Source organism: Triturus cristatus, chromosome 7 (genome assembly GCF_964204655.1).
Source record: "Triturus cristatus chromosome 7, aTriCri1.1, whole genome shotgun sequence".
In the NCBI taxonomy this organism is placed as follows: Eukaryota; Metazoa; Chordata; class Amphibia; order Caudata; family Salamandridae; genus Triturus; species Triturus cristatus.
Genome location: NC_140590.1, coordinates 1,455,858,915 through 1,455,885,472, shown reverse-complemented (window position 1 = coordinate 1,455,885,472; position 26,558 = coordinate 1,455,858,915).

The window sequence follows — 26,558 nt, the reverse complement described above, 5'->3', positions numbered from 1 at the left end:
GGACTTGGGCCATCTTGTTACTTGTGGTTAAATTACGACCTGACAAGCATACTTTACAAACAGAATGGTATACTGCTAATTAATTTACCATTGTTGGAATACCAACCGATCCTCACAGACGACAGCGAAGTCACTACCCTTTTTTACAATTTATGCGCACTTGCTCGTTTGAAATGTATAAATAAATATCCCTTATAATATTTACATACGGGCCGTCCTTTATGATTATTCTTAGCACGAATTGAAGACGACGTAAACCTTACCAAGGAAACGCCTAGATCACTGAAACCATCTGCGGTTTGGAAATATCACCGCCGAATAAGTATGTAACTTTCATATATCTTCAATAGTCGATACTGAAACGGATGACACTTATAGGAATCGCTTACTTACAATATGTCCATGTATGCTTCTTATACTTTCAGATTTTCCATTCAATCTGAAAATAGGTAGATATGCCTTTATTTTCTTATGTTGCACGAACAATGAAAAAGATAGTCTTATTGGACTACATATATATTGGATATATCACTTCGGGTTATTTAACACACACAAAGTGTGGCACCTCACCCGGTAGCGTTACCTCTAATGTTTCACTATCCACTACTTCATTCTGACGCTTAGAACATAATATCCCACCTCACAGCCACTACTACCATTTCTCTCCATCTTTATTAGGATCATAGACCGCTATGTCGTGTACATGACTTTTTAAGATGTGTTTATTTTTATACTAACCTTTTTTGAATTCTATGTGCAACTTGATGAGTCATAATCTTTAATTTTGCATCTGGTTTAAAGGTTGTACTTCCATCACTTGGGCTAATGTGAACTAAATTGCCTTAAGTACACAACGTTGAACATTACAAATATATATTACTTTGTTTTCCATATAAAACAGCCTTGACAAAGTTGCAGGACAACTATTCCCTCACGCCACGAAACACGTGTTGGCTGGTGGCAGAAACAGATTGACTAAGGAGAAGTGCATATAATTAAAGAACTACTGACAAGAAGCAAAGACTAATTTCTGGCCTATATATTGTCTATTTGTTTTAACACACTGTACATACCTGTTGTTCATAATCATAACGTGTGCTAAGGATTGATCTTATTGTTAACAAAGATAACATAGAGGTATCTTTCCAACAAGAGAGTAGAACCTTGAAGGCAAGTGCAATAAAAAGATCAATTAATAATGGTTTAGGTGAAGAGTGATCAAAGTCAGGTGATGAAGATCCAAAGAAAACATTTTGAGCTGTTAGTTATATATTTCACTGAAAACTCTTTAAACATTTAGACCAAATGGCTTTCCAAAAGTATAACACATGAAACAATGATAAAGTAAATGGGTTAAAGTACTATTGTGTGATATGTGCAGCTTTGGAAGTATTGAGCATTGTGAGCCATATTGTATCCCATATATGAACAGCAAGTGATATACACTGATCATTTTCACGTAATATTTCAACAGAATTTTTAATACGCACAGAATTTGATGAAAGTAAACTTTTATTTTCCAAAAAACAAGAGCGATTGAGAAGAAGAGATTCATTTAGCTTCTTGAGCCAGTACTTACATAATCAAAAAGAATGAATCACTTAGGTCATTTTCCAGAGTCTCTTGGACATTTTCTGATGAGGACCCGGAGCCACACTGTCACGGCAGCCGTATATCTTGGTTCTCCACTTATTTGATTAGGTGGGATGAATCATCATAGAGTTTTGGCATCTGAGTGTCCCATTCTCCAGGCGTTGATCCTCCTAATTTTAAAATGTTATACACACAAGCAGCTTTGGGAATAGTATTGTGATTGATATTATCTAACGCTGTTAAAGTTGTAAGTTGCAATGGAGTAGATGGAAAGTTGCAAATCATTACTAAGGGCAGTAAAACAGAATTATTCCTTTAGCAAATAGTTAGATAGGTTGTATTGTGTTTGTAGCAGGGGGAAAGATATAACAGAATTATGTTTTGCCAGTTGATGGACAAACATAAAACCCTTTTCTTTCCAGTGTTTGAAATAAAAAGATTTGTGTTGAACTTCAACAAACCTCAGCTGTGAGTACTGTAAATAATAAATGTTGGGACTACTTTATAATACGGTTCTTAGAAATAAAAGAACTATTAGACATATAAATCACATCTTTCAAAGAAAAACTTTCAGTAAGGAATGTTTAAATACAATCCAGCGGGGTATGGGAGAATATTGAAAGTCATTCATTAAAGCGCAAAATTGACAAATTAAAAACAGAGTGATATAACTTAAAATCAGGGAATATGACCCCCCTTCATCCTTAGTATGGTCAAGTTTAGACAAGGCAATACGAGAATGTTTATTATTTCAAAGAAATTTAGTACATATTGAGCTATCAGAAAAAAATAATAATTAGGTATTTTAAAAAGTAACATTGAAAGAATGTATAGGACATGAGGTACAATCATAATTTTAAAGATATCCAGTTTGCCCCATCATGATAAATGAAGAGGAGACCAGGATGTAAGTAAATTCTGTATTTTAAGTTTTAGAATGTTAAAAGTATGATTAATAATGTTAATAATAGAAGGGATAAACCTCACACCCAGGTATTTAATTCTGGAAGAAAATCATGTAAAATTAGTATTGCAAACATATACTGATCACAGGAGGAATTTGATGGTAAAATTTCAGTCTTAGAAAAATGTAGTTTATATCCTGAAATATAGCATAAATTAATCTCTCATAAAAAAGGGTCAAAAGAGGGCAAGGCATAGGTCATGTAAATCAGAACATCGTCAGCATAAGCCAATAGCTTAGTAGACATGTTTAAACACAAGGATAAGTGCATTACAGTGAATAATTTCAAGAAAAATTTCGAGGCAGAGAATAAAAAGCAATGGGGAGAGTGGACAACATTCCCTGGTACCTCTGTGCAATTTAAAATATGAAGAAAAATGTTCATTATCAAAAACACTAGCTTGAGGAGCAGAATATAATAATGTTTATGAATGAAATACATTTAGGACCAAATCCTAACCAATGGAGAGTGGTAAACATAATTTGCCAATTGATGCTATCAAATGCTTATTCAGCATCAAGAGTTAGTGCAGCAAAGGGGGGTATGATATTTCTTAGCCAATTAAAAGATATAAGAGAACATTCTGGAATTATCTATCTAAAGTCTAACCTAAACAACCAGATTGATCAGGTTTAACAAGAAGGGAAACAACTGTTTCAAAGTAGGGTGCAAGAATCTTAGCAAACATGTTGCAATAATAATGAGCAATGAGAGCCTGATAGTTTTTACAGAAATGGTGGGGTCTTTATCTGGCTTAGGAATGTGAACAATCAGGCATTCAGGAAATGAACCACGTGCCTTAGAAATTAAATGAAAAGAATGAAAAAGTTCTAACATTTTGGGGGCAAAAAAAGATGAAAAAGAAGAAATTAATTCAATAGAAAATTAGTGAGGGTCAGGAGCATTAGCTCTTTTAGAGCTTTGATAGCAGCAATGATTTCATGAAGGGCTATGTCCTCTTCTAATACTTTGAAGGTATGAGGAATAAAAGGAGGATCGGGACACTGTTAAAAAAAATGTCCATATCAGGTTCTGAGGGGACGGTATCTTCTGTATATAATACATTGTAGCATGATTGGAAAACATCGGAAATATCTGAATCGCATGTCGCAATGGTGTTATTAAACTCATTGCAAATGGGTCCAATATGTTTATCGTTCGATAAACATATTGTTAGCCAACATTTCCCACACCATATTTTGACCTGAATTTAACCTTAAGTAAAAGGCTCACATGCATCCATAGTAGTAAGTTTATTAAGATTAAATTTAGCAGCAATTAATTCATTTAGAACAAAGGAAGACTTAGAAGTAAAAGAATATGATCAAGTGTCTTATTTGTCGAAGCAAAATAAGATATTGGGATTTTTTTTCTTTTAGCTGAATAAACAATAGTGAAAGCCCGAAAGGATGCTTTAAAACCATTACAATTATTAAGAATGGAAGTGTCAATAGAGTGGTTAATTTGAAAAAATACTTAATAAAAGGCGTGGCATCTTTAACCTCTTCGACGCCGATGACGGAACGGTTCCGTCATGCACGTCGGTTGGGCTGTGCTTATGACGGAACCGTTCCGTCATGGCCCCGCCCGCGCTCAAAACTTTCATCACCGCGCGGGAATCCGCGCAGCGCTGAAGAGGTTAATAAAATTGTGTTCCAATATCAGGTAATTATTAACCCCTTCGCTGCGGCGGAAATTCCGCCGCAGCGCTGGGGGGTGCGGGGGGGCAGCGCGGTGGCCCGGTGCTCATGACGGAGCCACTCCATCATGAGCCACGGTTGGGCTGTGCTCATGACGGAGAGGTTCCGTCATGACTCCGCCCACAGCGCTAATCGCCCGCACAGGCGGGGAATTAGCGCCGCATGGGCGGCGCGGCCGCCAACGGCCGCAGCATGACGGAACCACTCCGTCATGAGCACACGGCAACCGTGGCTCATGACAGCGTGGTTCCGTCATGAGCACGGAAGGAGTTAAATCTCCAACAACCACTTGGAGTCCTTGAGAGAGGAAGCTAAAAAGGGACATCATCAGAAATAAAAATAGAACCGATTTTTGAAGATTCTATTGTGTGGAAGTAGGTACTTGCAAACTAAAATATGGTAAATTCTGGACCTTATATGGTGTACATTGGAATAAAACGTAAATTCACATGTATTAGGATTACAAGCTTTCCATACTGTCACGTGGTTGCTAGAGTCCTTGTTGACATCTTTAAGTTAGCATGAGCCCAGTGGTCATGATGCGCTTTTGCGCACAACACTACATGTCTTTATTTTTGCAAGACTCTGTTTATGCTTTTCACATGCGCTCGTTCTCTGCCTGTTCCAGGAGTTTCGTCTGAACATTGTGAGCAAGGTCGATAAACACTGACTCTTGTTTTTCTGTTCTGGTCAGGACCTACCACTTTAGATAAAACATACCAACGCAGCTGTTTTTGCTGGAAACTCGTACTTTGATATTATGGGATGCATGTTTAGGTAAAACACTCTTGGAGAGGGACCTTTCCAGGGAGAAGAGCAACCTGCACCTGTGATGTAGAAATACCATCTATGGCCTGAGGTATGGGGTCTGCTGACAAAGCCAAGAGATCTCCTATTATATAATAATACTTATGCTTACTAAGGGGAGGGTGGTTAGGCCTTATAGTCCTTAATCCACTGTCTTTATAAAATGACATCTCCATTTATGCTATATGGCTTTGCTGCAATGCTAACTGAATTGATATTATGCTTTTTGCTGCACGCATACTGCATTTTAGAGCACGTTAGTTAAAATAAATATTTGCAACTATCTTCGTGTCTCTGTCAGATCTTATTGTGGACAAGCACAAGAGTGTGGGTGAAAAAGTGGGTCTTGTTACCACGATTCCTGAGAGATCTGGGAGAGTTGTGTTCTGGGGTGTCTAATCATTGGTTTCTCCATTTGTAAGTACGAGAGCTAGTGAGACACTATAGCTAGCTGGTCCTGGGCTCGTGGTACTAAGGCAATAAGGAGGCTTAGCCCTATACTCCGACGTCCCATACTTCAGTGCATAGTTCTGTGTATGTGCAGAATCCCTGCAACAATGCATCAAATTATTTGGATAATCGTGCATGCAATGCTGCAATTTCAGTTGCCTGGGTAACTTTCATTTCTCTGATCTCCTGAAGAGATAAATTGAGCATGCTTTTTATATCGCACTGGAAACTGAATCCAGATTCTGTTGTTGACCCTTTTGCTGATCCAGTCCCAGGTCCTGACGCGGGTCCGGTTGGTTGCAAAACTACTTGATTAGGACGTTTATCCATCTCCAATGGTAAAACGGGAGGGGAGGAATGCCCCATTGGGGGGAAGAGCAGAGGAGGTACACGAGAAAGCATTAGCAAAGGAGAGGGAGGCTGGGATTGATCAACTTGGGGAGTCCTCACGCTCTGAGTGTCCAACTTGGAAGACTGTTGCTGCGGTGAAGGTAGAGACTGTATTAAAGGTTGAGAAGGTTTAATTTTCTGAAAAATCAAATACTCCTTGTTCTTGCCTGCCGATAAACTGGAAGGGTTTATACACGGGTCTATACACGGGTCCTCTTGACTTTCCATTAAAAGACTTTTGTCCTGATTCGTATGGCTCTCGCTAGCGCAAACTGTGCCAACAGTGCTGCTTTCTGTAACTGATGTAATTGAGCTCGTTGAAATCTGGGAAGCATTGTCTAATTTTCCCTGCGACCCACCTTGCTCACCTTCAGCTTCACCTTGGAATGGAATGGAATGGAATGGAATGAGGATTTGTATAGCGCGTTGGCTACCCAGGGGCGTCCCAGCGCTGCAGAGATTGGGTTGAGCCGGAGAGGCTGGAATGAGTGAAGCTGAATGAAGATTTAAACCGAAGTTTTGCTGAAAAGCCAGGTTTTAAGAAGTTTACGGAAGGTGAATAGATTGGGTTCTGATCTGATAGGGAGAGGAAGAGAATTCCAAATCTTGGCTAGGTTGTAAGAGAGCGAGCGGCCTCCACACCTGGCTTTCCTAATGCGTGGTACTGAGGCGAGGTGGGAGGTCGCGGATCTGAGGGGGCGGGAAGGCTGATAGGCTTTCACCAGGGGGGAATTGATGGAAGGGACTGTTCCCCAGTAGGAGCGGTGCGCAATGCACATGCTCTTAAATTCGATTTTGGATCTCACCGGGAGCCAGTGGAGGTCCCTCAATCTGGCTCTGACTGAGGTTCGGCGAGGAATATCCAGGAGAATTCTTGCCGCGCAATTCTGAATAACCTGGAGTTTGTTAAGTATAGATTGTGGGGCCCCAAGATATAGGGCGTTTCCACAGTCCAGGCGGGAGAGGATTAATCCTTGAACCATAATCCGTCTTGAATGGAACGGAAGAAGAGGGAGAATCTTACGAAGTAGTCTCATCAGCCCGAAACATGTGGCAGCGAGCTTGGTAGCTTGATGGTTAAAGGTGAGAGTTTGGTCGAGCCAGATACCTAGGCTGTTGATTTGCTCCTTGGGTTGCGGGGGACTTCCTAAATGGAGGGGACAAGATAGGGTCAATGGATTTCGCAATGTTATTTCCAAGGAGCATTACCTCTGTTTTGTCCCCGTTAAGTTTTAAACAGGAGCCAGACATCCAAGCAGCGACAGCTTCCAGGCATTTGTGTAAACTGTGATGAGAGTTGAGGGGAGGGTCCAGTGCTACCACTAGCTGCATGTCGTCCGCATAAGTGACAATCTTCACACCGAAGGGGCGGACGACATCAGCTAGAGGGCGTAGGTAGACATTAAAAAGGGTAGGGCTCAGTGAGGAGCCCTGAGGCACTCCACAATTGAGGGGTTTACTGGCAGACGTGAAATCCTTCTCAAATACTTGAAAGGATCTGTCTGTGAGAAAAGACCTCATCCAATTGAGTGCTGTGCCTGACACTCCTATTTTGTCAAGGCGATGGAGTAGGATATTATGATTAACAGTGTCGAAGGCGGCACTCAGGTCGAGTAGGACGATGGCCGCGGACCCGCAATCGTCCAGGATCCTTCTTGCCTCCTCCGTCACTGCAATCAATGCAGTCTCCGTTCCGTGACGGGGCCTGAAGCCGATCTGGGAAAGGTCTAGTATGTTATTGACTTCCAGGAAGTCAGTGAGAACGGAGTTAACATGTTTCTCGAGAAGTTTACTGAGCCATGGCAGGAGGGAGATAGGTCGATAGTTAGCGGGGTTAGATTGATCGAGACTGTTTTTTTTTAATAAAGCTTTGACCATTGCTCTTTTCCATAGAGGTGGGACAATACCAGTATGGAGGGAGGAGTTGAGCAGGTCTTGGATGGTAGGCGAGATCTGATGGGTTATCTGGGTGAGAGTACTGGGAGGAGCTGGGTCAATAGGTGATCCAGATTTAACCTGTCCCATGAGTTTTTCCAGGTTAATAAGTTCTAATGGAGGAAAGCTATTGAGAACATAAGGAGGAACTGTCGTGCAGCCTATGTTGACGGAATCTGTGTTCAAAGTGACAGGGTGGGGAAAAGAAGAGTTGATGGTTTCTGTCTTCTGGTGAAAAAACTTAGCTATTTCCTCACAATGGGTCTGAGTATTGTTATGATACTTTGGGGCCTCTGGAAGTTGCAAGAGGGATTTGGCTATCTGATAGATCTCCTTAGATTTGGACGCTGCCTTCTCGATCTTATGTTCAAAATATTTAGCCTGAGCTAGATGAATGTCTGCTTTGTAGTTTTTAATTGCTGTTCTATAGCTCGTTTTGTCTGCTGGGAGGTAACTAAGGCGCCATTTCCTCTCAAGTCGTTTACAGACACGTTTGGCCTCTCGTAGATCAGTCGTATACCACGGGGCTGTAGGATTGCCCCGCTTAGGATGGGAATTTTTTAGTGGTAATACTCGATCTAGGGAGCTGATGATCCATTTGTTGTAGTTCTCATTGTCTTGAATGGGGATAGATGTGTTAGTGGGTTTGGTGCCTTGTAGGAGATCCTGCCACTCAGATAAAGGGATTTTAGACCAATTGCGTGATCGTTGAATCGTCGGGGGATTGAAGGGGAGGTGATGGGGCAGGGTCCAGGTGAGCGGGATAAGGAAGTGGTCAGACCAGGGAAGGGGGGAAGGGTTTCCAACGTGAAGGTTTTTGCAATTACTGATCTGTAAGTTCCTCCCCAGAGCTTGAACAATCAGCTATGGGGTTAGACCCTCTTCAATTTTTCTGAACTCGCTCCCGCTCAGCTTTTGAAATACCCTAATTTATTTTCAATTGTGTATTGCGAGTTCTTGATTTCAAAGGTGGGTTAGAACCTAGCTGAGACGGAGTAGCAGGATTTCTATTATATCTCCCCATGGTTTAAGTTTTTTTCCTTCCCTTCTTCCTTTCTGGAATTCTGGAGTTGAAAGAAAAAAAAAACAGAAGCCTCCGCTCCTCTCCACTCCCTTCCACTCCCTTTCAATCAATCCTTGTGTCCGGCACTGTCAGTCACTGACGTTTTTTTTCTTTCTTCTCTCCCCCCCCTTTTACACAGTCAATTTTGATAATTTGCCTGTAATTGCCTGTAATTCACCAAATTACCTGCTTCTTCAGTCCTCCAATGAAACCCAGCAATACAGCGATAGCCCACAATAGGGCCGACAGCAGCTGGACTGGTAAATGAAGAAGCAGCACCAGCTACTCGAGTTACTCCGTCCTCTGCAGGCATCAGATGAAGCCTCAGATAAAGCCTCGACAGCCTTGACAGACGAGCCCCAGACAGGCAGCAGACAGCAGGCTCCAGCTCCCAGCACTCCAAAGCTCCAAGCTTTAAACACTAAAGGAAAATGCCAGCCAAAATCGGCAAAAGCAAAGAAACACCGAGACCACAAACCGCCATCAGTGCCTCAGAGCCACGTTTCCAGGTACGGGGTGGGGCAGCAAACACCGAGGCTACGTAGAGGCGGGATCTCACATAGCCTCACGTTCGTAAAGAAGAGGTGGTGGGGGCAATACCGATTCTACTACAGGAAGCCGAGTCTCGAATTTCCCAGCTAGAAGATCAGATGACCTCAATTCATCAACAGGTCTCAGAGGATAAAAAATTAAAGAACACTTTGGAATTGAAACTGGAAGAATTGGAAAACCATGCTCGTCGGACTAATCTTCGCCTGGTTGGTGTTCAGGAGGGACGTGAGGGATCCCAACCAGTTCAATGGGTGCAGGCCTTCATAAAAAATACAGTTCTTCTTGAGTTCACTGGGGACCTTACGATCACCCGTGCTAATAGAGTTCCAGCTCAGCCCTTCCCTAACTCCAAACTTCCTAGAACTATGTTAGTGAATTTTTCAGATTATCGTATAAAAGAGCAAATATTGACCAGGGATATTTAAAAAAAGCAATTTTCTTCATCTGAGGTCCCCCTTTGCCGTATTTTTTCAGATATGAGTGCTTCAGCGGCACAACGACGAAAGGAGTTTGTTAAACTCCTTTATCTATTCAAGGCACAGGGGGCACAAGCAGCTATCGCCCAGCAGTCGAAACTGAGAGTCCTGGTCCATGGGAAGTTTCACTTGTTCTCAAATCTGGATGAAGCTCAGGAGATGCTGCAGCGAATCATGAAGGACAAGTAATAGGAATCAACAGCTTTTCATATTGTTATGACCTGTCCTTACCATTTTTCAATGTTTTTTCTGGATGTTCTTTTTTTTTTTTTAGGGAGGAGCAGGCAGCAAATCACTTTAGAGTGCAATACCAGGACACCCGTTATGCAGGGCTCCCAGGTGGGGCCAGCAGTGGGTAGGGCGGGCAATTCCCCTACTGCTAAGGGCCACGGGGTTCTTGGGGAGGGTTGGGTTTGGGTTGTGACACAGGGAAAGGGTGGTGGTGTAAAAAAAATGAATGAGCAGAATAGTTTATATATAGAAAGTAAGCTAAAAGAGAAAGGGAGAAGCAATAACCAGAATTTTGTTAAACAATATAATTTGAAAATGGGTATGTTTACTGGTGTAATTTTGAATAATAAGCTGAAAGATGGGTACTAATGCTCGTATTATTTCCATTAATGTAAATGGTATTTCGAATAAGAAAAAGTATGGTGGTTTGATAAGATGGTTGGCAGCCTTCTCTCCCCAAATTTAATTTTTGCAAGAGACCCATCTCAAAACGAATCAACCCAAACTGTTTATTCCAATATATTTTTCTAGTGCCTATTTTGCTTCAGCTCAGGCAGCAATTCGAGGGGTGGCTATCTATTTTGGACAAGGTTTAAATTGTGAAATTGTTCAAGTTGATAGAGATCCTTATGGTAGATGGATCTGGATGCAGGTAAAGATGGAGGGTAATTTGGTGAATTTGGTCAATTATTATGCACCCGTATGGATGACTATTAATGATAGAGCAAGAACGGCGCTGGGCCCTATCCTTTTAGGAGGAGATTTCAATTTTATTCAGGATCTGCAATTAGATACATCTAACAAGACTAAAAGGCAGATGAAACCTCGGACTAAGAAGTTGATAGATCCTTTTAAACAGGATCATCAATTGGTGGATCCTTGGAGAAGGGCTCATGGTGCAGCAAAACAGTTTACTTATTACTCCAGCCAATTTAGGTCAGCTTCCCGTATTGATTTCTTCTTAGTTTCACGCTCTCTGAGCTGCTCAAATACGGAGATCATGGCTAATTCTTTCTCAGACCATTCTTTAATAAAAATAGAAATTGATTTTGGATTGGGGGCTAGAGAGAAATCCAGGTGGCAGATGGATCGACTTCTCTTAACCAACCAACAGTGGGTAGGGGATATGAAGGAATGGATTGGGGATTTTTTTGAAATTGACAGAGGAACAGCGAGTCTTTTTTCAGTTAGGGGGGCGTTTAAAACAGCAATTAGAGGACAAATGATAGCTTTTATGGCTGCGCAAGTTAGAGAGCGTAAAGTTCGAATTGAAGAACTCCAGAAAGCAGTGTAGATGGCTTTGACAAATAAAAGGAGAGGCTGCTCTATCAGGGGTCAGGTAACCGGAGAGGAACTTAACAGGGCCAAACGGGAATTGAGGGAATTTTTTTATCATGGAAGAGATATCCAGTACTAAAGCATATCAGCAAAAAACGTATAATGAAAGCCAGATGGTAGGGAAATTACTGGCATGGTCAACTAGGGTTAAACAAGAAGCAGCAGTAATTAATGAAGTGCTAATTCCTGGAACCCAGAATTTAGTTTCGGGAAAAGATAATATTTCTAAAATCTTTATAGATCATTATAAAGACCTTTACTCAACTGACTACCAGGTAGCTAATCATGCTATACAGTTTTATTTTGACGATCTAGCTCTCCCTCAACTTTCAACAGGTCAAAAAGAGGCCTTAGAGGCCGACTTTTCGGTAGAAGAAATTTCCAGGGCTTTAACTTCGATGCCTGGAGGTAAGGCTTGCGGGAATGATGGTTTGCCGACCAAATTTGATAAAGTTTTCTCGGCAGAATTACTTCCTTTTATGCTTGAGCTTTTTCACTTTGTTAGTGTAGGAGGGGAAATTCCAACAGCCTTTAAGGAATCATCAATAGTCAGCTTCGTTAAAAAGGGTAAAAATCCTAGGGAAGTTGGCTCTTATAGGCCAATTAGTCTTCTAAATGTAGATTATAAAGTTTTGATGAAAATGTGGGCAAATCGATTTACATCTATGGCTCAGTATGCAATTCACAAGGATCAATCAGGCTTTATAGCAGGCAGATCAATGTCTTCAAATACAAGTTTTCTTATTCAAGCAATTGACTATTTTAATACTCATCGAACTCCTGCAATAATAATGATGGTTGACGCCGAAAAGGCAATTGACCTTGTGAATTGGGGAGCACTATTTTATGGTCTTCAAAAATTTGGTTTTCCAGATCGAATAATTACCATGCTTTGGAATATTTATCAAGGAGCCCAGGCCCAGATTAGGATAAATTCTAAATCTATAGGTTTAATAGATATAAAACGTGGGACCCGACAGGGGTGTCCCCTATCGCCTGTTTTGTTTACTTTCTTTATAGAGCCTTTAGCAGTAAAGATTAGGGAGAACTTAGATATAAAAACTCCTATAGGGGTGATGTCCAAAATTAAATTATTTGCTGATGATGTGATACTCTACCTTAAACCAGAAAAGCATAATGTTGATCAAATCTGGAAGGAGTTCGCTCAGTTTGAAGCAATTGGAGGATACAAAATTAACCACAAAAAAACTGAAGTATTGGCACTTAACGTTTGTTGTAATTTTCTTCCGGATATTTTGAAACAACATGCATGCTCCCCTGAACCGATCCGTTATTTAGGAATCTATGTATCAAACTGATATGCGGATCTTTATAAGCTAAACTATGAAGCTACATTGAGTAAGATCAAAGATTTATTGGGTTCCTTGATAGGACGGGTTGCCCCGATCAAGATGTCAGTACTACCCCTATTAATTTTTATTTTTTCCAATGTCCCGATTAAAGTTAGCACAGCATATTTTCGAGAATTGGATAAACTTTTTCGCCAGTTTATTTGGAATAAAAAAGCTTCAAGATTAAAACTATCAATTTTGCAGCTAAATACAAGTTGGGGGGGTTGGCACTTCCCCATATTCAAACTTATTATGAGACAGCATTTATGGATATTCTAGTTGATCTGCTTGATAATAGTAATAGAAAGTAAGATATAAGACGCTACAAGAATTCTCTTCTAGACTTCGGTTGTTTTTTTTAAAAAAAGCAAAATCGACGGGATTTGAATATTTGGGGTTGTCAGAGGATAGAAGTTTGGGCCTTTTTAGGTCTCGGCTAGCGAAGGCTGCGCTTGCGCAGTCTCGCTCGCGAGATTTAATGATTTTCAGAAGTGGGGCTTGAACCCGCCCCTCTTCTTCCCTCTTCTCCATTGGCTGGCCTCTTAAATTCTGGTCAGCCATTGAAGAAGAGCTTTGCCCTGTCTTTTTCGGATTTGGGGGCGTGTTTTTTACTTTCTTTCTCTCCTCTAGAATGTAAACAAGAGGAGAGAAAGAAAAACACGCCCCCGAACCTGAAAATGCCGCTGCGTTTCTCAGAGGCATTTCTGCTTGACCTCGGAGAAAGGCGGTGGTGTTCATGGCTCTCGCCAGGTAAGGCGCTGGGACGTGAGACACTTTCATCCGTCTCAACAGCGACTACTGCTCTCAAACCAAACTTTTACACACAGGCAAGTCTCCCTGCACAACTGATCCCTTCTTGTACACTGTTCACATGAGAAGCCAGAGCACAGCCCCCCCCCATCTCGGTGTCTCTACTTGAAACCAAGCGCTTTGGACCAACTGTAAGCAAGCTGCAGATAGTGCTATATGAAAACCTTAAAACGGGCTCCAGAAATTAAATGGCGCCTTGATGCCTTGTTTACTCCAGAGCGCCGTGAACTCTCCGTTGGCGTGGAAGTGTCGGGTCTCAAGAACAATGTGTGCACCATTCTGGCGATGCGCCGGCGGGGCCTTCCACCCTCCCCTCAATTCTCGGTCATTTTCCTCCCCAGGCGCTTTAATTCAGCTAATTGAAGCGCACCTAGGCCGGGAGGGGTGAGTCATGGCAGGGCGCCCCCTTGCAGCCTTTATTGCGAGGTTGTGGGTCCCGGGGCAGGTGACGGTGTCTGTCGAGCCTTTGTTCTGGTGGGTGCGGTGTGTGAAGAGCAGTCCACAGACATGACGAGCAAACACAGCTCTGCGTCACTGCCAGTCGGGAGGCGGGGCCAGGAGGGGCCTTGGTGTCCGTGTATCCCGACGCACAGAGAGCACTTTGGAATGGTGCCCCTCGGTGCCAGGCTGTCTGAACATCAATGTAGCTAATCTTAACGCACCTCCCAGAAACGGGGTATCTTCAGATATATGTGTGTCTGGCAATGCCCTGCCCTGTTGTCTAGTTAAATTGAATTCCAGATACAAAGTACTTTTACATCTACCTTCCACCCTCCCCCCCCATCAGCGTGCCTTTTGCTGTATCTGCTGTCTTGTTATACTGTGTCCCGGATACAAAGGATCTTTTATCTAGCGCCCCCGCCCCCCCCCTGGTTCCTCTGGCCATTAGCCTATCTGTTGTCTAGTTATATTGTATTCCAGTTAGAAAATATCTTTACAACTACATTCCCCGCCCCGCCCCCAGTCAGTGTGCCCTTTAATGTATCTATTTTAGCTATTGACATTGTAAATAACAATGCCGTTTCTTTAAATGTCTTAAAAACAAAAACATAAACAAAAATAATGTCATGAGCAATGCCAATAGCTCTAACTTTAACTATGCCGAGACCGTTGCATTGTAAATGCTTGTTATTCATAGTAGTCATATTAAACTTTGGGAGTTAAAAGGTTTTAAAGAGTTAGGTCATTTTCTGTTAGGAGGCAGATGCATGACCTGGGAGGAGGTGCAGCCCAGATGTGGCACGCAGAATAGGCTCCTTTTTTTAGTTTCCTTCAGGTCAGATCCTGGATAAATAAATATGCACCCTTAGGTAATACAGGCACCCCTTCAGTTCTTGTGTTCGTGTTCAGAATTAAATTGAGAGGCATAGGAAATTGGTATAGTGTTTTTCAAAATCAAGGGGAGCCTTTGATTGTTACTAATTTCTTAGAAAAAACAAAAAATGAATTGGCCTGCAATCTCTCAATTAGAGAATGGCAAGCGATTTCGCCGAATGGCAACAAGCTGCTTAGGGCTGCCAACTTTAACAGGATGGCTTTTCTGTCTCGATGGTCGGCCTATTATACACCACAGGCCCTCCATAAAATCTATCCGGATGTGGAAAATACCTGTTTTCGGTGTCAGCAAGCCGGTGAGGGCGGTTGGCTACATATTGCATATACATGTCCTAGTTTGAGGCAGTTTTGGCTGGAATTATGTGCTGGGCTTAGCCGTACTATCGGAACCATTGTTCAACCAGAACCGGAGGCAGCATTATTTGGTTTATTAACCCCTTCTCCGCGGCAGGAATTCCGCCGCGGCGCTGGGGGGTTTGGAGGCAGTTGCGGTGCCGCCGTGCTCGTGACGGAACCACTCCGTCATGAGTCACGGGCGAGCTGTGCTCATGACGGAGTGGTTCCGTCAAGACTCTGCCCACTGCGCTAATCGCCCGCACAGGCGGGGAATTAGCGCCGCATGGGCGGAGTGGCCGCCAACGGCCGCAGCATGACGGAACCACTCCGTCATGAGCACACGGCGCCTGTGGCTCATGACGGAGTGGTTCCGTCATGAGCACGGAACGGGTTAAAACAAAGATCAAATCAGGTGTTAACAAAAGGGGGTGAAATGTTAATGTCAATTTCCTTCTTGGTGGCACGTTCACTGATCTTGCAGAAATGGAAAACAATCAAGACCCCAACTTTTATTGAATGGTATAAAAAACTGAAACTTGTGAGAACTTTTGAAGAAGCATATGCCAAAAGGGTGGGAGCGATTAAGAAATTTTAGTTAATCTGGAAACTTTTTGATCTAATGGAAGGACATCTTCAGGAAAAATTTGGTGTTGAATAATTATTCGGATTATGATCAATAAGAAGGTCCAGGGGTAAGGATCATTTCTGCTTTTATTTTATGAATCATACTCCCGGGTCATCAATGGTATTTTCATTTCCTTTTCTACTTGAATGGGAGTATATGTCTGCACTTGCATTTGCACTTTACGTGATTGTCTAAATTACACTGTCAAATGATATTTTTTTTAACTTAACTCTATTTTTTTTTTTGTGTGCATTTTTTAGTACTAGAGAAGGCTTGCACTTTAGTTTAGCTTCCTTTTTGGAGCATATATTTGTACTAGCACTGGCATTTTGTCTAATTGTTTAAATTATGCTGCTCAATGATATTCTCAGGGTTCCGAGTTTAACTGCATCTGCACTTTAAGTACAAGAGAAGAATGAAGATGATTACTCCTCTATAATTTAAAATTATGTATTAATTATATTATAATATATATCGATGTTATGGGATGCTGACTTTAATGTATGTTGTTTTATTCTGCTCAATAAAAACAAATAAAAAAAATACAAAAAACAATGCATCAAATTTTAGATGAGAGGTAATGACTGATTAAAATGCTTTATATGATTTGTCAGGGTTGAATTTACATGTACATTTCCTGTCAGTAAATGGCTCAAAAAATTTATTAAAATCACCTGCTACAATAGTATTGGGATTAGTAATCGAAGAAAGTTTATTTTAATACTATGCTAGAAGTCAGGTTCAGGCTTGGCTGGTCCATAAATATTAAATAAAGAAACCTGTTTATTATTGAATGTGACACAGACCAATACCCATTGTCCACTAGCATCACATTCAGTTGATATAATCTGTACATTTAGCGTTTTGTGACATAAAATGGCCACACTCCCCTTACTGTCAACAGCCTGAAAGAAACAGCCTAGCCAACCCATTGGTGTTTTAATTAAGCGATTCAACATCATTACATGAGTTTCCTGTAAAAAAGCAATGTGTAAATTAAGTTTTGATAGATGAGAGAGTACCTTTTGTCTTTTGAGTCAATATCCCAGACCAGGAACATTCCACAATACAATGTTAAACATGTTGAGGAATACGAATGGAGAAACAGGGACATGGATGACAAGGTGCAAAAACGGAGAGGGAAACAAAAAGACATAGTGGATTAATAACAGTATACCATATAAATAGAGCAAACTAAATAATAATCAAAGACATATAAACACTCATATAATACCCAGAAAAAGATAAAAAGGACAGAAAGAGAAACGAAAGTAAAGACAACAAGATGAAGAGACAGACCAAAGCTAAAAATCCAGGTGAAGACCATGAAAAATGAGCATGACATGTGTCACTACCAGAACAAGAGTGACAGCAGGAAGAGGAAAAGTAAAGAATGTTAAAGAAGCCATATACTCAAGATTTTAAGAAGAAACTGAAGAAAAAGCAAAAAAGAAAAAAGTAAGCTTGAACATTAAGTTCTTAAAAATGTTGAGCACTAGTATCGATAGTATTGGATGAAATATTCTGAAGAAACATCTTTAATTTAGCAGGATTATGAAAGGACAGAGAGGTGTCTTCATATGTAACTTTGCATAAACATGGATGTAGAATGCCATAACGGATGTTTAACAGTCTCATTAGAGGAACCAGGGAAAGGAACTCCTTTCTTCTGAGGTTGGTTGCATTGGAGAGGTCTTGAAATATGAAGATGTTGTAGCCGAACCAAATGGGGTGGCCTTTTTCCTTGGCAGCTTTCAAGATGTGCAAAAGGTCTGTGAATTCCAAGAGCATGATGATACCTCTAAGTCTAGAAGAATTTATTTGAAGACAACCAAGACGGTGTGCCCGCTGGATGTTAAGAGGAGAAGTATTTGGTAGACCAGGAAGATCAGATAGGCATTTCATCAGGAAGACAAGAAGGTCAGTGTGAGAAGGTGGCTGGTATATGCTGTCCACTAGTTAAAGTGGGCACCCTGTACCAGTCCACATGACCCTTATGATGTATGAGGTCAAAGATAATCTTTAGAAAGCTATCCTAGTGATAGCTGTGGAGAGCAGCCTTCAGGCTTAATCTTGAAGCACCTTGTTTTACCAGATTATCACCTCCTGAATGACTAAATGAAAGGGGAACCACACAGTAGTTATATAAAAATATGTATTTATTAATATAACACTCTCTACTAGTCTCTACATGAGATTAGAACACAAAGCACACTATACTTAATCAATAGAACATTCGTAAGTACCACAATACACAGCGGACTCCAGGGGGAGACCGACCATATACTAAAAAAATGGTATAACAATCACGACTTGACTTAACACAGTGCCTAGAGCACGTAGAATTGCTGGGACCCCAAGGAACCAACCAAGGCAGTGACACAGGGAGCCCACAGAGGACGGGTGCAGTGAGGAAACACGACTGCGTGCTCTGTGCAACTGTATGGGAAAGTCGCGGTGGCAAAGTTATAGTTTAAGGATACTTCTATGAGGACTTCAACCAAACCCTTTGGAACATAGGCGGTTCTAGAGCCAACACATCAGTGAGTACCGAGGTACCCGTGTTACCTATCCCAGAGGAGCCGGGTGCATAAAGGTCAAGTGGAGTGGGAAACCTTTGTTGTTTTCAATTGAGAGCTGAAAAGAAGTACTGCTGCCGGGAAGGCGAAGAGTGTCCGGTGGAATACAAGCCTGGATTCTAGGTGAGAGGAACCTGAAAGCAGAGGGGACAGAGTCTGGGTCACTTCAGGTGACCAGGGGCTCAGTAGTCGAATGCCTACCGATGTCGGGTGCTTCAGGTGCGAAGAAGGGATGCTGGACTCTGCAGCCACAGGGACCAGGAGACGTTGAGGACAACTAGGATCCGGAGGTGAGCTGTCCCATGAAGGATGTTGAGTGATGAGGGGTCAATGTCCGGCTGGAGCACCAACAAGCCTTGGCAAATGCAACCTATACAGGAAGGATAAACACGTTACAGTGTGGACCAGCAAGATCCAGGGGAATCAGGACACTTCTGGAGTAACCAGGTAAGCCCAAGAAAAAACAAGGTGACCCTCGCCAGGACCCACAGGCCAACAGACCAGGGATCAAGAGCAGACCTCAAGCAAGTCTGCAAAGCAGCAGCCCACGGAGCACTCAGTGCGAGGAGGCCAGATTCCTTCAGTGCAAATATTGCCCGGGGCCAGGACTACTCGGAGTCTAATGCACAGACTCAGGGATCATCAACAAGCATCTGCACTTGCAAATGTACGCAATGCACAGGGGTTCGGGTCACGCGGTCCCCACGAGGAATACTGGTCTCAGAATCACTGAGAGGGCAGATCAACCTCAGGAACCTTTGGAAACCCACCTTCTGTGTTGCTGAAATCTTCGGAGTCCTCCGGAGCTTGGGAGATGCAAGCCGATCAGATGCGCTTAGGTGACTGCTAGTGCAGGGGAGTAACTCCTTTACTCCAAGGAAGATTCTTCAGTTGTCCTGCGTCGTGCAGGCAGTCGAAGTACTTGGTTGCTTCTTAGTAGAATCTTGTCCAGGCAAAATCTAAAGTCCTGTAGAGAGGTAACCCACTTTATACCCACGGGAAAGGGTTGGACAGATTCAGGGGACCCTCCTAGGGAAGGGGCAGGACAGAGGGGTGGCTACACCTGTGTCCTTTGTCCAGTTTCATGCCAGAGCAGGAGCCAATGGCTCCTAGAACTGGTTTGAGCTGAACTATGCACAGGGATACCAAATGTGCCCCCAGTGCAGACTTTCTGGCCCTCTCAGAGTGCACCCACCCAGCCCCATTACACTAAACCCTGTCTGGGAGGTGGTCACACCTCCCTGTGACAGGATGCCTATTGTCATGCCTTCCTCTGCTCGAGCTTGGCTCAGCATCAGGAGATCAGAATAGTGGCTGTGGCTGGCAGCATCCATTTTGTGCTGCCCGGGTTGAGAAAGCTGTTACCGGGTACACTGGTGACCCACATAAGTGGTTTCAGAAGGGTGGAATCATACCTCCCACACCAGTAACTGGTGTGGAGGTATGATTCCAAGGTGTTTGACCCCAAATACGACATGTTTCTAAGCAGCCATTTTAAAGTTATCATTTACCACAAGGTTATAATGCAACTTAACCTATATGTCTGGCTGTAGCACAGACAACCCCGGAGAATGGTCTCCGAAGGCTGCAGAGGCGTCTGCTCATGCAGGGGCACCCTCTCACGTAAAACCCAGCACGCTGCCTTCAGGATTGATAAGGCCTGCCATAGGGGTGACTGATAGGTTTTTATGTGTAGTGATTTAGATAGATATAGTGAACCTATATCTAAGTAAGTGGTGCAAGCACCAGCTTACACAGCCTGCTGTGCACTCCTATTGTGTCATTTTGAATGGCCTCTCATGGGTGGCATAATACATGCTTCAGCCCATGAGAGGCCTCTGGGGTACCTATGCCCTGGGTACATGGTGTACCATATACTAGGGACTGACAAGGGTACCCCAGTATCCAATCTGGAGTACATACATAGCAATTTAAGGGAGAAATCAGATAGACTGGGTCCTGGACAGCGGTATCCCAGTCAGACTAGTCCAAAAACAGTGAAATGGCAGCAAAAAATGGGGGTAACCATAAGAAGCAGATACTAATTTACTACAGTCAGGGCCCTCCAAGTTTGCTGGTAATCCATATAAATGAATATTATTCTGTCTATTTGTGTTTCCAAGATCCTCAGGCAGTATGCAGTTTAAGTTTTTGTATTTCTCGTTCCAAAAAGGAAATTTGGTGGCCACATCTTGAAGATCTTGAAGACTGGTCACACGTTGTTCCATCTCAAACCTTTTACCCTGCATAACAATACACTGGTCCTCCATTTGTTGCAGTTTTGCATTAGTAGCACACGTTAAAGGTTTTAGACCCCCTCACATCATTAAGAATAGTGTCCAAGAACAGATTATGAAAAGTCATAATAGGTGATGGATGGTCATTCTTTGCCCTTTTAAGTGTCATGCGTGTGGAAGTGGGTTTAGCAGTGGCAAGTGGATCACTAGGCATTTTGAGTTAATATTTAGAGTAATACAGAGTCTTCTGAGAGGTCTTATCCTGACCATTTAAAGTGATGTTGGCGTAAGTAAAGAATAATGTTGATATAACAAGGCACAGCAACTTCGGTCACTTTAACAGGTGTATACCCTGAAGGCAAAAAGTTAGAGAAACAGCTGCAAAAACCTTCAGGACATCAGACAAATAAAATAGTGCCTAAGTGGAATGATAGACCTCTATGAGAAAAGCAGAGGGAAACTGCAGCTGCAGAAACTAACATTTGAAGTGGCTGGTATTGAAGTGGTAGGCTGGAAAAGGGGACTCAGCTGAGGGGTTAAGCTTGAAATAGTATTTAACTTTATGATACACGTAGTACAAGCGGCGTGCTGACAAAATGGTGGCCACTTGTTAAATATGCAAAACCCACTGCTATAGCTGAGAGAAAGAAGAAAGGTTCCACATGTTCCTGAAGATTAAATGGCCAAAGTATTGACTTCATAGGGCCCACAGCAACATGATGAAGCTTGAAAAAGACATATTAAGACGCAGTTGTACATAATGAACAACAAGAGTAGCGCACTCCTGAAATGGTGACAGTTCGCGTGGGACTGAATTCACCACTCCCCAGCTCTGGGACACACAGGATCCTCCTCGGAGAGCAACTGCCTGCTAGAAAGAGAGCGGGGGCATACAGGAGCATGAAGGTATATCCATGGTATTGAGGCATGAGTAGAAAGTGGCTTTTAAAATAACTCACTGCTCCATGTTGCTACGGAGCTCAGGGAACTACTGCCATATTGCTAGGCACAGAAGCCACGCACCCCCATGGAATAGCATTTTAATAAGCTGAAGGACTAAGCAAAGAGATTTGCCATTATTTGTTATTGATAAATAATTTTGAAATAACAAAAATGAGATAAAACAAAACAATACAAAACAAAGATTCAGGGGCCTCCTTTATTTGCAAAGCTACCAGTCTCTTATCTTCTGTGGCGAACAGCAGGGAATATATTTTGTAGATGCAGTTGTCAATTATGTCACTTAACCATGTTTCTAATTTGATCGGTCATGGATGAAATTAATTAAAATACTTAAGTTTACATGGTGGCATTATTGAAATGGCCAAGAGGTGGCCTGGCTCTTTTCCAACTAAGCAGTATCTAACAAGCATTGGCAAAGCCAATAGGTTTCGCCTATGTGAGATGTATTGGCTTTGTCAATGCTTGTATTACTATTGTTTTGGAGTATTCAGGGAATATTGACTTTTTTGATTATGCACTTCAGTGCTCTTCTATTACATATGCATGTTTTTTCTGTTTGGCGATTAGGGGTGAGTAGGAGGAGGTGGTGTTTTAACAAAAGGGAGTTGTTAAAATCAAAGGCAGGTAGTGGTGGTGGATTAACACATCGATTGCAGGTCAAAGGCATAGCTGCTGACCTTGGAACTGGAATACTGGGGTTCAAGTCTTGGTGTTGAGTCAGCATCCTGTGATCCTTGGCAAATCAGTTAATCCCTGTGGGCAATAAAAAAAGAACGAAATGAAGGTGACCATGTGTAATGTAAATGTTGCTCATTTAAAGCACTCCAATACCTTTAGGGATACGAGTGAGGGCGCAGAAGGTGCCTGAAGCAGGAGGGTGAGTAAAACAACAGGCAGTAGATAGTAGGACGTGGTCGGTTGGAGGGTGTTGCCTGTACACAAAAATATGCTGCTGCTTGGGAGCATTAACTAAGCTTCCTAAGTGCCATAAAAATATACACGCTGTCTGCTTATGCTGATGGCTTTGCTGATATTGCGTAAACTTTCACATACACAACCTGACAAGACTAATGTTGGGTAGAGTTTGGATATACATCCGTTTAGGGCCTGCGACGCCAACTCAAGTACAAACCTTGGACTGGACTGGTACTGAAAGATAGCAAGTACTTTAAAATTGAAATATTGGGGGCGAGGCCAAGATGGCGGTGAGGTAGGACGCTTCTTGCCACCTCTCCCACCGAGCTCCATATACAGCACTGTTTTTCGGCCCTTCTGAGCCCTGGAACGGCTAGGGAAAGGCAGCCTGTACGGCTCAATCCCCTGAGAGTCCAGGGAGTCCAGAGACAGCGCTCTGAGACATCGTAGGCACCAGCACTGAGCCGAGGACCGTGAGGCTGCATCATCGATCCTCTGCAGGCAGCCCCAGGGCGGGAGACCGCAGCCAGTGCAGGAGTGGGCCTAAGACCTCGTGACGTGGCCGTGATCAGTGGGCAGCAGACGAGTGGTCGCACTGCCTAGTGGAGAACCCCCACAGTGGAGGCACAAGCGGTAGGCGTAGCCGAGGGTGGAGAGACACGCCCCCGAATAGAGAGCCTAGGCGGAGACACAGGCCTGGAGGACAGCCTCGCCCTTTTGGAGCAGCGGCGTCTTGGGCTCCAGGTGCTAAGGTGAGCGCCTGACTGCATAGCCCCGGATAGTTATCGAACTCCGAGGCAGATCACCGAAGGACGAGTGAGCACTCCACTATGGCCTAATTTCTAGGGCCGGGAGGCAGTGAGAAGGGCCTGGCCCGGTTGCAGGCCTTCCTGGATGCACAGATGGGCGCGGCTCTGTGCTGGAGTCCTGGTTTATGCCACAGTAGTTTGAGAGACTGGGGGGGCAGCCTGGAGACCTGATGGCCCCTTCGCATACATGAGCAGAGTGATGGGCGAGGCCTGAACGCACTGGGAGAGCACTGGGAGAGACCTGGTGGGAGCACGTGGAGTCTGTGGAGGGGGGCCTGCGTCTCTTGGGTCACTGTCAGGCCTCGAATCGGAGGCTGGTGTTGGACACCAAAGGCACGCCCGGAGAGGCCGTAGGAAGGAACAAGGAGGGGCCCTTGGGCGTGGGACAGCAAGAGTTGGCGGCGAAGGCCTGTATCTGACACGCTCCCGAAAACTGCGACCCCGCTTCATAGGTGCAGCAGCACGAGAGACCGGAGCCTCGGTCAAGGTGTAACCTTGCTATAAGCCCTGAGAGATAGTCTGTGGAGCGAGTGCGTACCCGCTTGGGTGGGTGACGTAGCCACTGGACGGCGAAATAGCAGGGTCCCCACAGGCCGGGGTTGGCTGGGAGCTAGGAACAACGGCTGCGGGATGAGGGAAGAAAGAACGTACCCTTAAAGATATGCTCACAAAGCCAACGGACGGTGCTATGCCAAAACAAACATCGCCTGCCCTGATGACCGCTGCGACGGAGGAGCCAGTGACCCGGGCATTCCTAGCATTAGGGGTGGGCGGAATTTGCGAAATTCACTTTCGCAAATTATTGCAAAAATTTTAAAAATCTCCGCAAACACGTGGAAATATCGCGAAGATACAGAAGTTTTTTTCCCGCCTGTTCGCGGTATTTTCTGTGTGGTCGCGGCTCGCCAATTTACCCATGCGGTTGCTCGCAGGCGCGGGCGCGGCCATCTTGTTTTCACTTGTCTCACGGTGCATGATCGCGAGAAGAAAGACGTGATCGCACGACGAATGATGTTACTGCGGACGCGAACTGTCGCGAGACAGCACAAATGGCTACAACAATCCAACATCTCGTGGAGAACGCGACCGGATCGGGAAAACTTGTCGGCGAACGCGGGGATTCAGGTAAGGCGATCGCGCGCACGCAAGAATGTATTATTTTACAGCGCGAGCAAGCAAAAAATTTCCGGTAAAATGCGGATTGCGGAAATTTTGACATTTTCGCGCTCTCCACAGAACGCGAAAATGTCAAATTATCGCAATTTCCGTGAGCGGAACGGAATTTTAGCCCAGGCCTACCTAGCATCCCTTTTCTCAGAGCATAAGGAGGACCTGCAGGCGATCGGGAAGGACTTGACCTCAGAAATCAAAGAGATCAGACTAGACACTGATGCTCTTGGCGATAGGGTGGCAGAACTGGAAGACAAAGGAGATGCACGGGAAGAAGAGGCAGAGTCCAAGAGGCAAGAGATCATACGCCTCCAAGAGCAACACGTCGACTTACATGCCCACCTGGAAGATCTCGAGAATCGTTCTCAGAGACACAACGTCCGCATTAGGGGAGTAGCAGTGAAGGCCAAAGGGAGTGATATATTCGGCTTTGTCAGGTACCTCTTCAATCATATTTTAGGCAACGCACAAGACACTGCCCTCAAGATAGATCAAGCACACAGAGTGGGGGCTCCGTGCTTGGAAAATGCCCCCCCCCCAGCAGACATTCTAGTCTGCTTGCACAACCTCCAAATGAAGGAGAAAATCATACGCAAGGTATGAGCGATGCACCCCCTGACCTTCCGTGACCATACTCCTACTATCTTCGAGGACCTGTCTGCGTTAACACTGCAAAAACGCAGGTACTTCCGCCCAGATACCTCTCATCTGGGAAGTAGAACATGGCCTACTCCTGGGGGCACCCTTTTAGAATCATCTTCTGCTGGGAAGGGAAGATCCGACAGCTGAGGTCCCTGCAAGAGGCGTGCCGACTGCTGGGACTAGAGCCCACACGGAGACTAGGAGGACGACGACCAAGGACCCCCGCCCAGTGGGGAATAGCGGCCTCGTTGGCGGAGACAGGGAAGACACTGCAATGTGACCAAGTCCAACTCAGCTGAAATCGCAAGGGGCCAGCAAGAGGCACTGTAAACCATCCCTTCTAAATTGGCAAAGGCCGACAGCAACTGAACGCTCCTGGGACCCCCTGGGATCCTCTCAGAGGCAGATAGGGGTAGGGGAACGGAGAGAACTTGGCCACAATATGGACCCCACTTCTTTTCCCGAATGGCCCCGCAGGGACATTGGACTATTACCCGACTACAAGCTGGGTAAACTCGTTGCCATTAATTTTAAGTTACTGTTTGTAAGTTCTGTTTTTATGCCTTACAGTTGTTTTTGGGGTAATGTTAGGGTCCTCCATCCACCTTGCTATTCTATCACCCATCATATCACACACATGCACAGGGACACCGGGGTGGGAGGTGTAGAGCAACGTGTGCAGCTGGAGCGGAGCCTGTCAGTTAAGAGGTTACATAATGACATCAAGTGTGCAGTGCTACAACCTTAAGATCCTCTCACTTAATGTGAGAAGTCTCAATAACCCGATTAAACGCCGGGCCGTGCTTTTGTTCCTGGAGCAGACACGGGCGGATATTTGCCTGCTACAAGAAACTCACTGTCTAGCAAGGGACTGGGGTAAACTCAAATTCATGTTCTCCTCCAACACAACCAAAACATCTGGGGTGGCCCTTTTAGTTTCACGGGCCTTTCGAGGCAAAGTGGTACAGAGAGAAGCGGAGATTAGAGGCAGACTGCTCACCTGTTGCCTTGATATTAGAGGCAGGGGGTTAGTGGTAGGCACGATTTACGCTCCCAATGAGGGGCGAGAGAGCTTTATACACAACGCATTTAAAGAGACCCTATCCTCTGACGAAAGACACCTTCTCCTAGGGGAAGACCTCAACTTGGTTTTTGATAACAACGTGGACAGGTCGGCTCAACAATATGGGCAAGTAGGCGCACTGTCTAAAGCTGGGCTTTCCCGACTGCGAGAACTAGGCCTCGTAGATTTCTGGAGGGCGTCCCACCCACAAGACAGGGAATA